Below are 13,919 nucleotides of genomic sequence, written 5' to 3'. Positions count from 1 at the left end.
TGCGTGTATTCAGTGTATTGTGCAGCAGAAGCAGCATAGAAAGTGACACAGTATGCTTATGGCTGTTTTGTGTAAGACTTATTTTTTTTCTCTTACATATTGTGAATTTAAAAAAATCACAAGATGTGAAATGGAGGTGGGATTTCTTTGTGGACAGCACAATTAAAAATGATAACAGAAATGGGAAGAGGAGAAGAATGATTTCTTCCTCCCATCCCCAAATTCACCTTCTTTCCCCTGCTCTGAGTCAGTCCTTCCTAGTGGTTCAGTTTCAGTGTGGGCCTGCCAAGGCTCAGTTTTGTTCAAAATACTCTGTTGACGTGCAGATGCTTTATCATTCTTAGGTTAAATTACAGTGGTGAGAAGTGAAAGTAGTAGAAGCATTGTCTTTAAATCATTCTTTGTTTTCTTTGAAGATCTGTTGCAACAGCTCAGCTGAGATGCTCCAAAATGAATCAAAATTGACCAGGTGTTGTCTAGCATAAAAAATAAAGTGTCATTTAGCTGAAATGTTAATTCTGTATTTGTTTCTTCTCCAAGACAGGAGAGCAATTTAATTGGAGTACTGCACTGGAGAAACATGGCGTTTCTTGATTATGTTCATAGCACAAGTTGCAAAAATAATCTTCCTGTCCTTTAAGTGTTTTAGACTTGAAAATGTGTGTTAATCTGCTTGTTGATCAACAGAGTTGTTTTAGCTTGACAGAAAACGATCAGGGAAAACTTAGTTGTGAGAAACTTGATGCAAGTGAGCTGCATTTTTTGTGTGTACAATAACGAGGGGTGGGGTGAAGAGAAGCTACTTTGTCATACAGAAAAATAGAAATTTTCTTGTCTGCAGAAAGTAAAAACAGGCATGCAACTTTTGCTGAGGTGAAAAGCTTCAGCTTCACTTCATTACTGAGCAAAATCAATCCTAACAAAGTTAAGTTCTAGTAAGACTATGACCATGGTAATGTGACAATAAAGTCACATTCTGGTTTAACAGCTAGCCTTCAAAGGCAGGATACCAGACTAAATACCCTCTCCATTTTGTGTAGACTGAAGAAGTGTATTTGAAGCAAATAGTCCAATCACAGTGCTAACAATATCCAAATTATCTAGTTATTACAGCTTACTTGAGATGATAATATAAATAAATATATGCAAACTTCATCATCTCCCCATTTTTGGCATTACTCTATTCCCATGCTGCTCTGTCTCTGAACTTTCATGAGCTAATTTTCCTTGAAAGGAAGAAAAGGTAGTTTTACAACAAGTTATCAGCAGACTGAGCCCTTTGCTCAGGGAAATGTGGCAATAGTTTCTTTTCTCATGTTTTTGCATCTTCCTGCGGTTGTTTTTGTGTGATTGCTAACACAGTCTGTTCACTTGCTTTTCCTCCAGTGACTTGTAAGTGACACAGTATTGAAGATCTGTTATTTGTGTTATGTTTTATACATATCATGGATATTTATTTTTTGGCACTCCTAAAACAGGTTTTACTGAGTTCCCAAACTTGCATGAATTATAGTGACGGTAAATCAATCTTTTGGTTTTGTAGTTCTGTGGTCTCTGTTCTCATTCTGTGCTTGCTATTTCGAAGCCTTCATTGTAATTTTCTCCCTCTATTTTTGGGCTGTTTACAACATCTGTTTTTCTTAGATGCCAGTCAGGCTGTGGGCAACTGATGTTTTGTGAGCACAAGCTAGTCCTGTGTTTCAGTTCTCGGGTCACTAAGAGTTCACTCTAAAAATAAGTAATTCACCAGAAAACACACATACATACAGTCACAGAGACACAATGCTGTGGGAACTCCTTGCTACAAATATCTTCTAGTTATGGCAATATCATTGGTATGTTATTGAAACTGCAACAATAAATGATCATATAACATTGCAGTGGCTAGGCAGTAAGAATTATTATTTTTATATATTAGTATGTTTGTGTGCTTAGAAAGTAAGATATAAAAGAAGAAATGTAGTATCTGAGGATGTGCATCTAAGGAGTTTACTGAAGGTGATGAGGATGATATTGCTATGTCACCTATCTTTCTTTATTATGCCTTATGAAAAGTAAGGTAAAGGAACCATTTTGGTTTTAGCAATAAATTTAAACCCTGCTTTTGGACTTTATTACCAGTAAACTTGTGATTCTGTGATTTATTTTTTTTCTGTTGTGACTAGCCAGAGACAAGCCTTGCAGAAGTAACTCTGACATCAACATGATACCACCATGCTTCTGCGTGAACCAAGAATTTAAGATAGGGTAAAGTCTACGGTTTGACTTAGTCTAATGAGGTTCTTTATCTCTTGCACCATTTTGCAATTACAGAATACATCTCTCTTGACAGAGAGAATACTTTTCCTTGGAATTCACCAACATTATTATATGTTTATATATAATTACATTATTATATGTTATTATTATTCACAAACATTACAAAAAAAAAATCCTTCACTTTCCATTAAACATTTGCTAGGCAGATGTTTTACTCTGAGATTCCTAGTCTTGTCTAGGTTTTGTGTATCTGGACTCTGTTGAATTCTTGTTAAAGGTAATGCAAAGACATCCAGGTACTTCAGAAAACAATTGAGTGAGCATTTGAATAAATCAGGAAGATGGATTTCAAAGGTCATAAGCATGTACCTTTGTTAACTGGGCCACAAAATGTCATAGGCTCTTGGGTCTCTGCTAAACATTTCACAGACAGGTAGATAAATACTCTGCATTAGAGCAGTTAAATCTGAGTGTGGAAAGCTCAGCACAATTTCTGAACAATGAAGTGGTATAATTCCAATTAGATAAGAGTTCCCTATCACCAAGTTATGAGGCCTGGATTTTAAATCAATATACTGCTGGAACTGAGGGCAATGCAGGCTTGTGCATTTTAATGTCTTGAGGAACTGGTTTTGAAAGACAATATTGATGCTACTTACTAAAGAAGTTTAACATAGACAAAATTCTACAACGAGAATGAAAGAGAAATCACAAGTTCTATGACAGCTTAAAAAAAAAAAGCTCTGCCTACTTTCCTCTTGTCTTAGACGTGTGGTTTTTCTTTTTTTTTTTGCCTTACCAATCATGTTTTCACTATTAATACAGATCACATGCTTCCCGTGCAGGTGTTGTGCAGTTTGGCCATAAGATTGTTTTCAGGCTAAGAAATTTAGGACTGGGATCTTATCCCATGTCTTTGTATATTTACATGAATCCCAGGTGAGTTTGAATGAACTAAGAAATGTTATCCACCAGGTCAGGAAGTAATCTCTATCCAGCTGGACAGTGCTGCAAAAAGGGCTGGTTACTGGAGAATAAGATCCTTTTCTTATAAGGTGTAATGTTGAAGCTGTTGCCCTCTCTAATAAATGGAAGGCTATAGCCACAGCCCCATCATGAGATAACATGAAAATTACTAGAACTTCATTTAGATTATTCTAGTGAGGAAAAAAAAGTACATGTTATAGGCAAGTTTATACACTCTCTTTTCTAGTGATCCTGTCTTATTTCTGTCACTTTGCATGGGATAAGCCACTATGCCCAAAGATGTATCTGGTATTGCAGTCAGCATGAACTTCAGCTCCTTGTATTCGTGATTGTATCAGAAGAGAACTTTAATTTTGCAGTTGACTTTGGTTTACATGTACATGCTCTACTTATGAATATGACTTTTGATGACTAAGACGACCTGAGCAAGAGCACCTTCAGTAGTGTCCGGTTGCCTGTCACACAGTCACGTGCCTCAGCTCTGCAGAGCAAGGATTCCCATTGCAATTCTGGCATGTGCCATTGGTATAACGAGCAATGAGCATTAAGAGCCTGTTGCATTTGATTTCTTGCTCTGGGATACCACACCACTGTGGGAATCATAGATTTAAAAGCCAACAGGAAACCCTGGGATTGTCTACTCCATCTTGCATGACACAAGCCACAGCGTTTAAAGACTGATAAATTACACAGGGAGAACAAAACCCAAGGGCTGCCAAGCTTGGTGTTTGTCTTGCTCAGTTGACAAACACTGGGTCACTTGCAATGAGCTCACGTCCCTTACAGAATTCCTGGTGCTTTGTTCCTGATGCTTCCTTACCACTTTCTTGAGCCAATGGCTCTGTACTATCTTCAGACATGTGAAGTGTAGTATTATTTTATATTCTTAGTATCTGAAGGGATGAAATAAGTAGATGCTTGGTTGGTTTGTCATTTTCAGCTTTCTTGTTTCAAGTCTCATTTTTCCTCTCCTTTGATTCTGGATGTTTTTATTCTGTCAATAAACTGATGACATAAAAGAATAGTGAGTTGGCATCTGCTGTTGGATGTCACACAGATTGCCTTGGGGAAGGAAAAAGTTGGTGGCAACAATGATTTTTTCAAAAACTCAAACCTTTGGTGACTAGTGCTAGTATGAAATACTTGAGGATGTTAAGGAAAAAATAGTTTTTTTAAAGTTGTACTGCCCTCAAAACCACTTCCCCCCATTAAAAAAATGGTAACCCCACCAAGAACAGAAAGCAAAATCTCCCACAAAGTCCAAACTATTTTAATATTTTCTATCATCAGATAAAAATAGTGCCTTATTAATTTTGTAGAGGACCTACACAGGTAAGAAGTCAGATGCATAATGCAAATGAGCATAGCACCAGTGAGGTTAAAAGAGAATGATCGCTTCATTCTCCCTTCATATATGACCTGCCAGGTGTATATCTTGGTATAAGCTGCAGAGAGCAAGATGCATTTGGTTGGGATTCAGCTAATGTATCAATACAGAGGAATTATTCACTGATGTCCTTTTTTGATGTGAGTTGATGTAATACCAGTTACTCCAAGAACTATGTTGTTTGTGGTGGGGATTGGTCATGGGCAGAGGACCCCCTCTGAGTGGAACTTGCTCGAGGAGTGGGGCCTCCACTTACCCTTAGAGCAGTCTATCTCAACAAGAATTTTGTTGCAGACTTGAAATGAATCATGATCATGTCTTGGAATCAGGGACAAGTGTGTTGACTAAAGGGAGCTACAGTTTGTAAATACTGTTGAGTATTGTCAAACAGGCAGCATTTTTTAGCCAAACACTTTCTTTTCTGAGCAGACTGGAAAAGAAATCTCCTGTGCTGTGTAACGATTCTGAAAGGGATTCACTCCAGCAGGGGAACAGATGGCCAGGACTGAGTGGGCTTTAGTGGTGTGAGTGGTGTGTGCCAGCAAACAGAGCACGGGGAGAGAATCCGTAAGAGGCGTAGGAAGCACTGGCTGTGTTTGAATGGCCAGCAGCTGGAGCTGCATCATAGTTACCTCCCGAATGGTACTGTTCATATTTCATGGACAGGAATAACTTTCATAGGAAGTTTATGTTCTAAAACATAGGAATGTAAAGGAATCGAGGCATCTACAGCTGCCACAAAAGGGTAATAAAGCATTATGTCATTGCCATGAATTGTGAGGAAATTTATTGTACGTTCATAGAACAGTAAGAATTTTTTTGCTGAAAATATCTCCTTACCCAAGAAGAAAACTGCACAAAAAGGTGCTATATTGATGAGAATTAATTTAATTAATTTATTTTAATTTAAAAGTAATTTAATTTTTTATTCCTTAGTTCAATTTTGAAATAGAACATTTTTCTGTAACATACTTTAATATGATTTACCCATATTCATTAACAAAATTTTCAAGTTTTTAAAACAACTGGATTACATATTTCAGTTGATCCCAAAACACATGCTTTGGGTTGTTACTAATATACAAAATTAGCATTTTGTTTCATCTTTGGATGAGAATTATTTTACATGTCAAATTCTTAGAAGACTGGGGAAGTTTCCTGGTCTTCCATATTCATTATGTCTGAAACCCAGAACAATGAATTATTTGATGAATGTATTAATTTAGCAATAAATATACTTATATGAACAGTCATGAATACTAAGTAGAGTGGCTTAACATAGCAGTTGCTGGCAGATAAATATTTCAGATGCCTGAAAAATCCTATACAGATTCTGGGAACAGATTTGGTTGTTGGTTTTTTTTGACTGTTTGAAAATGGAAAATGTTGTATTGCAGATTAGAGTTAAATTGACAGCTAAATTGGTCAGCTGCAAAACTGGTGTCTTACATTCAGTAATAACAGCAAATAGTATCTTGTCAGTCTGACCAAAGTTAAACATTTTCTCATGGCTATTGCCATCAATTGCAATGGTAAGAATGGCAGAATTGAATTTTTATGGCTTTGAGTTTCAAGATAAAGAGAAAAATGAGATGCTGGATATTATAAATGAGGCTTGGATTAGTTTTCTGCTCATATGTTTTATTTGAGTTTTTGCTGTTATTAGTCCTACTAAGCTTTGAAGTCACTTATTCTGAGTCACAAATGCTGTAATTTATTTCCATTAATCAGTGCTACACCTATATATATTTGGGATCTGAACAATATAAAGGAGTAATGAGGCATGATGTTTACTTTGCATTTTGTAGGAATACTCATCTCTGAAAGAAATGAACTGAAACTTCTCTCAGGGGATACTTATTAATGAATTTCACTGAATATGCTTTTTTTTGTTCTTACCTCCCTTAGGAGGAAGCCTTTTTCCTTTGGTCAATTGAGTATGGCACAAGGGTAATAACAAGTCTAATGGATGCTGTAAACCACCACTTTTTAATGCATAATGTAATCGAATCAGAATATAGTGTCTAGACTGATGGAGTCCCTGGTGCTTTAACAACTGAAATTATGATTAGAAAGATCCAGATAATGCTGACTTCTCATACATTAAGCCCCTATTATACAATTTCCTTTCAACAGCACATTCACTTTTACTTTTGAATTATGCAGTGCCATCTTAAACAGTTTAATATTACACTGAAATCAAATTCAAAGCTTCAAGAGGGCTTTATCATTTTTGTGGCAATACGTACAGAATAAATTTGTAGCGGTGCTGTATGACTAATATTTCCTCCAAAAAGCTCTCATATCAAATTCTGCATTTAAAAGTGCATTCTGTGGCAGAAAGCTTATTGGAAAGCCAATACTCCTCTTAGCCATGACTGAACAGAATGTAGAACAGAAACTGGCTTGGCATTGTGTGCCAAATGTGGATAAGGGCCTTCCACAGGCTCTGGGATAGCTGGGCCCTTATCCTTTCATCTAAAATACAAAATCTGAAGATGCTTTTCTAAACAAGTGGATTGGAGAAGGTGTTCTAAGGCTCCATAGATCACCTAGCCAGTAAGCTGCACATTACATATGCTGTGCTTTCACACTCATAGAGAAAACTCCTATATTATTATTAGCTGAGAAGTTACTTCACATAGATGGTAATAATAGAAATTTCTAAGTTTTGTTAGCTTTTCTTGAGGAGATTGAAATAATTAATTTTCAAAATAGCTGAAAGGAAAACAGTTATTTCTACTGTCAAACAAAAATTATGTTCAGACAAAGTCATTGCTGAGGTTTTGGATAAATGCAAAGCCACGCAGGTGTGTTATTGGTAGTGCTGAGTGGGAGCTGCCTACAGGCTCCCTCCACTACAATGAGCTGGCTGAGCTCATCCTGCAGCCAAGGGATAAGCACAGAAGTGCCCACCAAGGTTAACTGTGAGGTGAACATCCAACTCCTTGATGTACAACAGGTTAGGGTCTCTATAAGAGGTCACATCTCAAAAGACAGTAGCCAGAATAGCACAGACTGTTGATAAACTTGTTTCTGACGTTTATCTCAAGTATATGCAAGTATGCCAAAGGACAGAATATAATATCTGGGAAATGCCTGATGAAAACAGGCTAATCCCCATCTCTCTCAGTTCAAAGACTTTGAATAACAATTAGATAATTAAAATTCTCTCTGTTGTCTTAGAATAGAGATATGCCTCCTCAGTCTTCATGTAGTTGGTGAAGCTATAGTGTGATGAAAATGAAGTATTGCTGGCTTTTTGCTGGCACTGTGGCTTGAGAGAGGTAAAAGACTTTGGATATACATGTTAAGAAGTGCTGTATGTCGAAGGACATCAGTCTGCAGAGTACAGTGTTTAACCTTTGAGAGATGGAGCTAAACTGTGGGGAGTCTTCATGTTTCAGAGCACATAAATTTACAATGAATTCCAATATGAAAAATCTATTAGCTCTGAGAATGTGGACTTAAACTAGTACCTCTTGGTGTTATGCATTCTTTAAAAATTTGGCATAACGAGGAGAGGCTGAAACTTTGCTATTTTTATCTTAAACCTTTGAGTCCTAAGTCCAGCATTTATTTAAGAAGTTACTTTGATCATCTCGGTAGATATGGAACCAAACCAGTGAACAAAGCAAGTGAAAGCTGCCAAAAATTACATGAACATTTGAGATGGCTGCAAATATACAAGGAAGTTGTAATGGAAAATGCTATGAAATTAGATGATGGCTTAATGGTTTTTCATGTCTTAGCATTATCACTTTCCTTCATATCTGATAGGCATATTCTGTTAATGAAATGTGTCTATTTGTACATGTAAGAATGCTTTAATTGGGACTGTGGGCCAGGTAAGATTTTTTTGAAGGCCTTAAAAAGTCCTAAGGATCTCTGTATTGGTAACAAAACCAGAAAGTTTTGCTGAAGCTAGAATTTGTCACAAATAGAGGCTGACAGAAACTCCTTTTTTTTTTTTTTTTTTACTAAACTGTCTTGGGAATGTGGAGGTCATAATTTTCAGTCTCAAATTCAGAGCTGCTTCTTTTCTAAAAGAATGATACAAAGAAAGATTATGATTCTAGGTAGATGCACGCTCCATTTCTATAGTTAATGCTCTTGAGATTAGCAGGCTACATTTTTCAGAGTTAAATGGAAAGGATAAGTATTAGATATACTCTGGAAATGTTTGTGCTGCACCACTCTATTCTTAGACATCTGGAATTCTGTCTTCTAACACTCTAATTCCAACCCTGCTAGATGTCACAGAAATAACACAGAAATACAGAACAAAAAATAAAACAAAATACTCCCTTGCTCCAATACAGCAATGTTTTGTGAATGAGAGTCTTCATTTTAACTGATGTGAATGATTCAGGCTGCAGAAGCCCTGTGCCCAAAACAATCAGTCAGATAGCTTGGAAGTGTTCTGACAAATTGCTCTTGCTGGCAATAGTTTTGTAACTTTAAATGAGTATTAACCAAAGGACAGTCTTGATTTTCCAAGTACTAGCTGGAAATAAAGTTTTAACTCCATTGTTTGTTCAGTACACCAAACCCTAGGACTTCAGTGTGATGTGTGTGTACAAATGGATTAAAATCACTGCTTAGTACATTTGGGATTGTAAATCCCTCTCCATGGGCTCAACCACCAGCATCACATAGCACAGATGTTGTCTGTTTTCTTTTCTGCATAATTGTTATACATTATGGAATATCTTGGGAGTTTTCTTACTCTTCACAGTGTTTATCCCAAATTGTTCCAGTTGTAAAATCTTTTTGTTTCTTTTCTCAGCAGCTTTTCTTCCCTTGTAGTAACAAATTTCCCTGAAGTCAGCTGTCACAAGGGTGAGTTTTAACTACAGGGAAATGCATATGCCCTTGGTGAGATTGCTTGTGCCTTTCTAGGCCTCTCAAATCTTAAATTGGTAATTAAACACAGGTGGAAAAAATGAGACAAATATTCCTTCACGTTCATGAAAGACAAACAACCTCATGCATGTGTTGCAATGCATGTGTAATCCCTATTAACCCAATAGCCTACGATCCAGCATGCTCTTTACATCTTCGTTTTTTCCTAATGGCTCTTACCTGACATGTGCTTTGGCAGTGGAACATGTTAGGCTTTTCTACGGGGCAGTTTGACTACTAATCCTGACAATTTGGCAAGTTTCCATCTTGGGTGCTGGGTGGGAGACGGGAAACATCTGTAAAGCTTTGCTGGTTTCCCTCCTCTTTTCTGAAAGAGAACAGTACATTTGTTTGTCAAGAGCTAATCCATAACCTCTTTGCTGTTTTGGTGAGACTGGTTTTATTTTGCTCTACATTCTAGTAGAGACTCCCAAGTATCTTTTCAAATGTTAACCAACAGTGTGTTATCTGCATCACTTCCTGTGGGATGAGATGTGTCAATTAGAATAGAGAAAGGAAAAAAACCCTGCAGTTAAAACGCATGTGCTAAATTATCTGACATCATATTTGTTTGGAGTTGTACCAGTGCACATGGATATGCACACTGCTTGTGTTGATGGTTCTTTTAAAATATTTTGAGTAACATTTAGCTAACAGGAAATGGTTGAGGGGAGCATAAGCAGGGTATTTTATTAGATTCTGCTGTGTTGATTTTTCTGGTCTCCAGGGACTGCACAGCCATCTCTGTTCTTATGAGAGGGATGCATTTTTGTACATTCTTCCCTGACTGTAGTGATTCTGTGAAGTTAGTATATATTCTCAATAATAAGAAAAATAGGAAGAAAAGAGTGAGGAAAAAACAGGGTGCCAGTATGCATGATGAACTGCTGTCTCTGAAGTTCTGTGGGGCACTTATATGAATGCTGAGTTTATTGTCCTCTAAGACTCAATGAGCACCAAGCTACCTTCTGCAGCAGGCTGAGAAGCAAAGTTACCTTTAAAGTTCTGCTCAGCAACACTGGGGTTTCTCAAGGTTTACAGCACTGCTCAGGCACCAAACTTACCTTTATAAGTTAACAAAAAGTACAGAAGAATTTTATCTCTGATACTAGTCTGAGAAGACTAATACTAATTTTTTTAGCATATCGATTTTTGAACAGTAAGGTAGGTATTTCTGGTAACAGAGCTGAGGTTTTGACTCATTGCTACTGAGATGCCTGATGATAGCATTGCTTAGACAATATAGTAAAAATAATACAGGAGAAAATATGCACAGGGAAATGGAAAAAAACCCAACTCTGCCAATCATTTCGAATTATAAGCCATCTCAGGAGATGGTAAGTAAGTAAGGTGGATTATAAATGTTATTTAAGATTAAATTCATTAGGTGAATTTAAAATTGACCTACATTCTTATTATCTCTTAATTGTAGTAATAGAGCAAATGCTATAAGATCATATCCTTCAAGACTTCCTTTGTATTAAGCCTATGAATAGAACCTTTGAAGTTCCCAGCCTTACTCACATAAAATGTGTTAAGCAACTGTTTAAATATTCTGGTGGACTGTAGCTGCAGATTTTTGGCTCAAGCTCTAGAAGTGATTATTGTGCATGCAAAAATAGTAAATTGCAGGTATGGTTGGTTATGTGTGTCTTTACTCCCTTTTACTTGAATAATGAAGTTTCTTATTCATAAGCTATTTAGTAAACTTTCTAACAACTGACATTCCTAGGGATGACTAATGAGTGAAATTCTTAATATTTTGGAATCTTGCCAAAGAAAGAACTTTTTGTGTGTGTATGTATGAACACACACATAGCTCTGGGTGTGTTTTTCAGTTGTGCATATGAATTAGTTGGGGTTGTAGGAGTGAGAAGATATTTGCATTTGGGCAGAGCAGGTGTAAATCCTTATACTTACAGTTACAGTTCCAGACTAACAGAGCCCTGAGGTCAGTAAATCTGCTTTTCCATCTCGGGTTTCTCTTGAATGATGTTAATTACATGATAGCATGGTGTTTAGTGATAACTGAAACATGATAGCAATTAATATGAGCCTGTAGTCCAGATTAATAAATTTAGTTTCTAAATTAGACACCTCCTTCTGAAAATATTGTATTAAGGTTTTCAACTGTACTGGCCAATAGCCAGATTAATGCTGATTCATCACATGCTCAGAGTTTGTCTCCATTCTATCTGAGCTGCAGCCAGATTAATTTTTTTACCAGGATACGTCTTTTGCTTTGCCATTTATTTCTTCAGAGACCAGGACCTGCATACTTCTGTTTAGTGTAATCTTTGGTTATGAAAATCAATCCCTGTTTGTATGAGAGCTGTAGAAGAACTGCACATTTCTAACTATAAACCAAAGCTATTTGTTTGACTTAACTTATTAATATTCAATTTCATTTATTTTTAAAGTGAATTTGTTCAGTTCCCTAGAATGTGGTACAAAGGCTTCTTTGTAATGTAAATTTGATTTGATTGAAAGTTCTGTAGAAGCCAGATGTATTTGGCAGTGATCTTGGAGTCAGGCATCTTGAAGTTCAACAACAGAGATGACATAAAAGGAAAACTGTTATGCTTGTCTGTGTAGACTGTTTGAAAACATCTTCTATGGGTGTTGGAACTAGATATACTTAGAACTAGAAGATCTTTAAGGTCCCTTCCAACCCAAGCCTTTCTAGGTTCTAATTCTCTACTGTATTCCTTTGCAGTGTATTAAGAAGGACATCACATCCTTTCTTACACATTTTAATTAAGACTATGATGTTCTTTACAAGTTCTGTATTGTCTGACTTCAGCAATCAGTTTTGTTTCACATAAAGCCGTGCCAATATCAAATAGAAGTGACTGAGATGGGAGAGAATTTAGTCTGACTTTTCCCCTTTTTTTTTCTGTATTATGTTTTTGAGTAATCTGTATCTCTGAAAGTGTACTCTCTACCACAAAAGCCGATTGGAAGGAGCTAAATTTGAAGTAATTGAATAATAAGAAATTGTAAAGGAAATAAAAGAACTGATTTCATTCTTGGGCTCTGCTGTGTCATCAGCCTGAGTTAGAGCAGTCCTAGTGATGCTCATGTGTGAATGGCACATAATGTATCAGCAAGTAACTCTGAGGAGCAGAACGTTGTACCTGTAAAAAATTACTATCCTGCTTGAAAAATAGGATTTGCAGTAGTAGCAGTGCTGTTGCCAATCTGTTTGGTGTACAAATGTAATGCATACCCATATTCAACCACTGTACCCATATGGGAAACATAAGAGAGTAAGGTACTTTACTGCATGGTGCAGGTCATGATCTACTGGGGAAAACTAAATCGTTTTTGGGTGATTCTGCTACAGTTGGGCTGGATGCTGCCAGGGCCGGCAAACGCTGAGGAGGAGCAATATCACTGTATTTGGCAAGTTGCTTTAACCAGGACTGAACTATAAACTTCCTTTTAGGGAACAGTAGTTTTTCCTTCTCTCACCAGTAACAAGTTTAGGGGTGTGGGGGAAAATGCCATCATTATGAGCCTTCCAGAGTCATTTGTAGATCAGATTTTACGCTGTATCTCTTCCCAGCTTTTCTCCTGCAACTTAGTGTGAGTCCTGGTTGTTTCATGCTCCCTCCTCCTCACTCATTGGCTTTCCCTTCTCAGCAAGTGTAAGGGGTTTTTTTGTTGGTTTGGTTTTTTGTTTGTTTCTCTTTGTTTTTGGTTTGGTTTTGTTTTGTTCTTAGTGTCTATTTTTTTTCCCAGGCACAGCCGTTTTGATAAGTTCTGCTTTGTAACAATGTTCAGAAAAAGTTCTTGAGCACCATAATGTTTGTTTTTAGGAAAAGTGATTTGTGTGGGGTTTTTTGTGCTTTTACTGCAGTAGCTACCTACAAATACAGTGGGAGAAAATGAGATGTCAGGTTTTTATGGAAAACTCTTTGTCAGATGGAAGATTTACTTCTCAGAAAGATGGATAGCTGAATACACTTTAAAAAAATAAAACTGAATTCTTTGGGGACAGTAAAGGCTGCCTGTGGCTCTCAGAAAATGGAACTTAGGAATAAGGTTTTTTGAAGGCCTGCACTTGTATTTTGGTTTATACTGAAATCTGTGTTTGCTTGTGACACATCTAGAAAAATACATTTTTATGGGACTGCTGGAGTGTGAGGAGTCTTAAAAAAAAGAAAGTTGGGAAGAAAAGAACATTTATCTTTCAGTTGTGTAACATGAACACATGAGGGTGTTTGATCATGTGATGGCCATATTCTCTCTGCTTAAGTTATCGCTCTTGGGATGGGGCAGAGTCAAATTGAAGTCCTCTTCCCTTTTATGTTAGAATGCACAAACTAATGAAGATAATGGCTTGGGAGAGATAGGAGAAAAAAAAAATCCCATTGAA

This window comes from Pipra filicauda, unplaced genomic scaffold (genome assembly GCF_003945595.2).
Source record: "Pipra filicauda isolate LSUMZ 115617 unplaced genomic scaffold, ASM394559v2 scaffold135_size2527700_pilon, whole genome shotgun sequence".
Classification (NCBI taxonomy): Eukaryota; Metazoa; Chordata; class Aves; order Passeriformes; family Pipridae; genus Pipra; species Pipra filicauda.
This window is presented reverse-complemented; position numbering follows the sequence as displayed.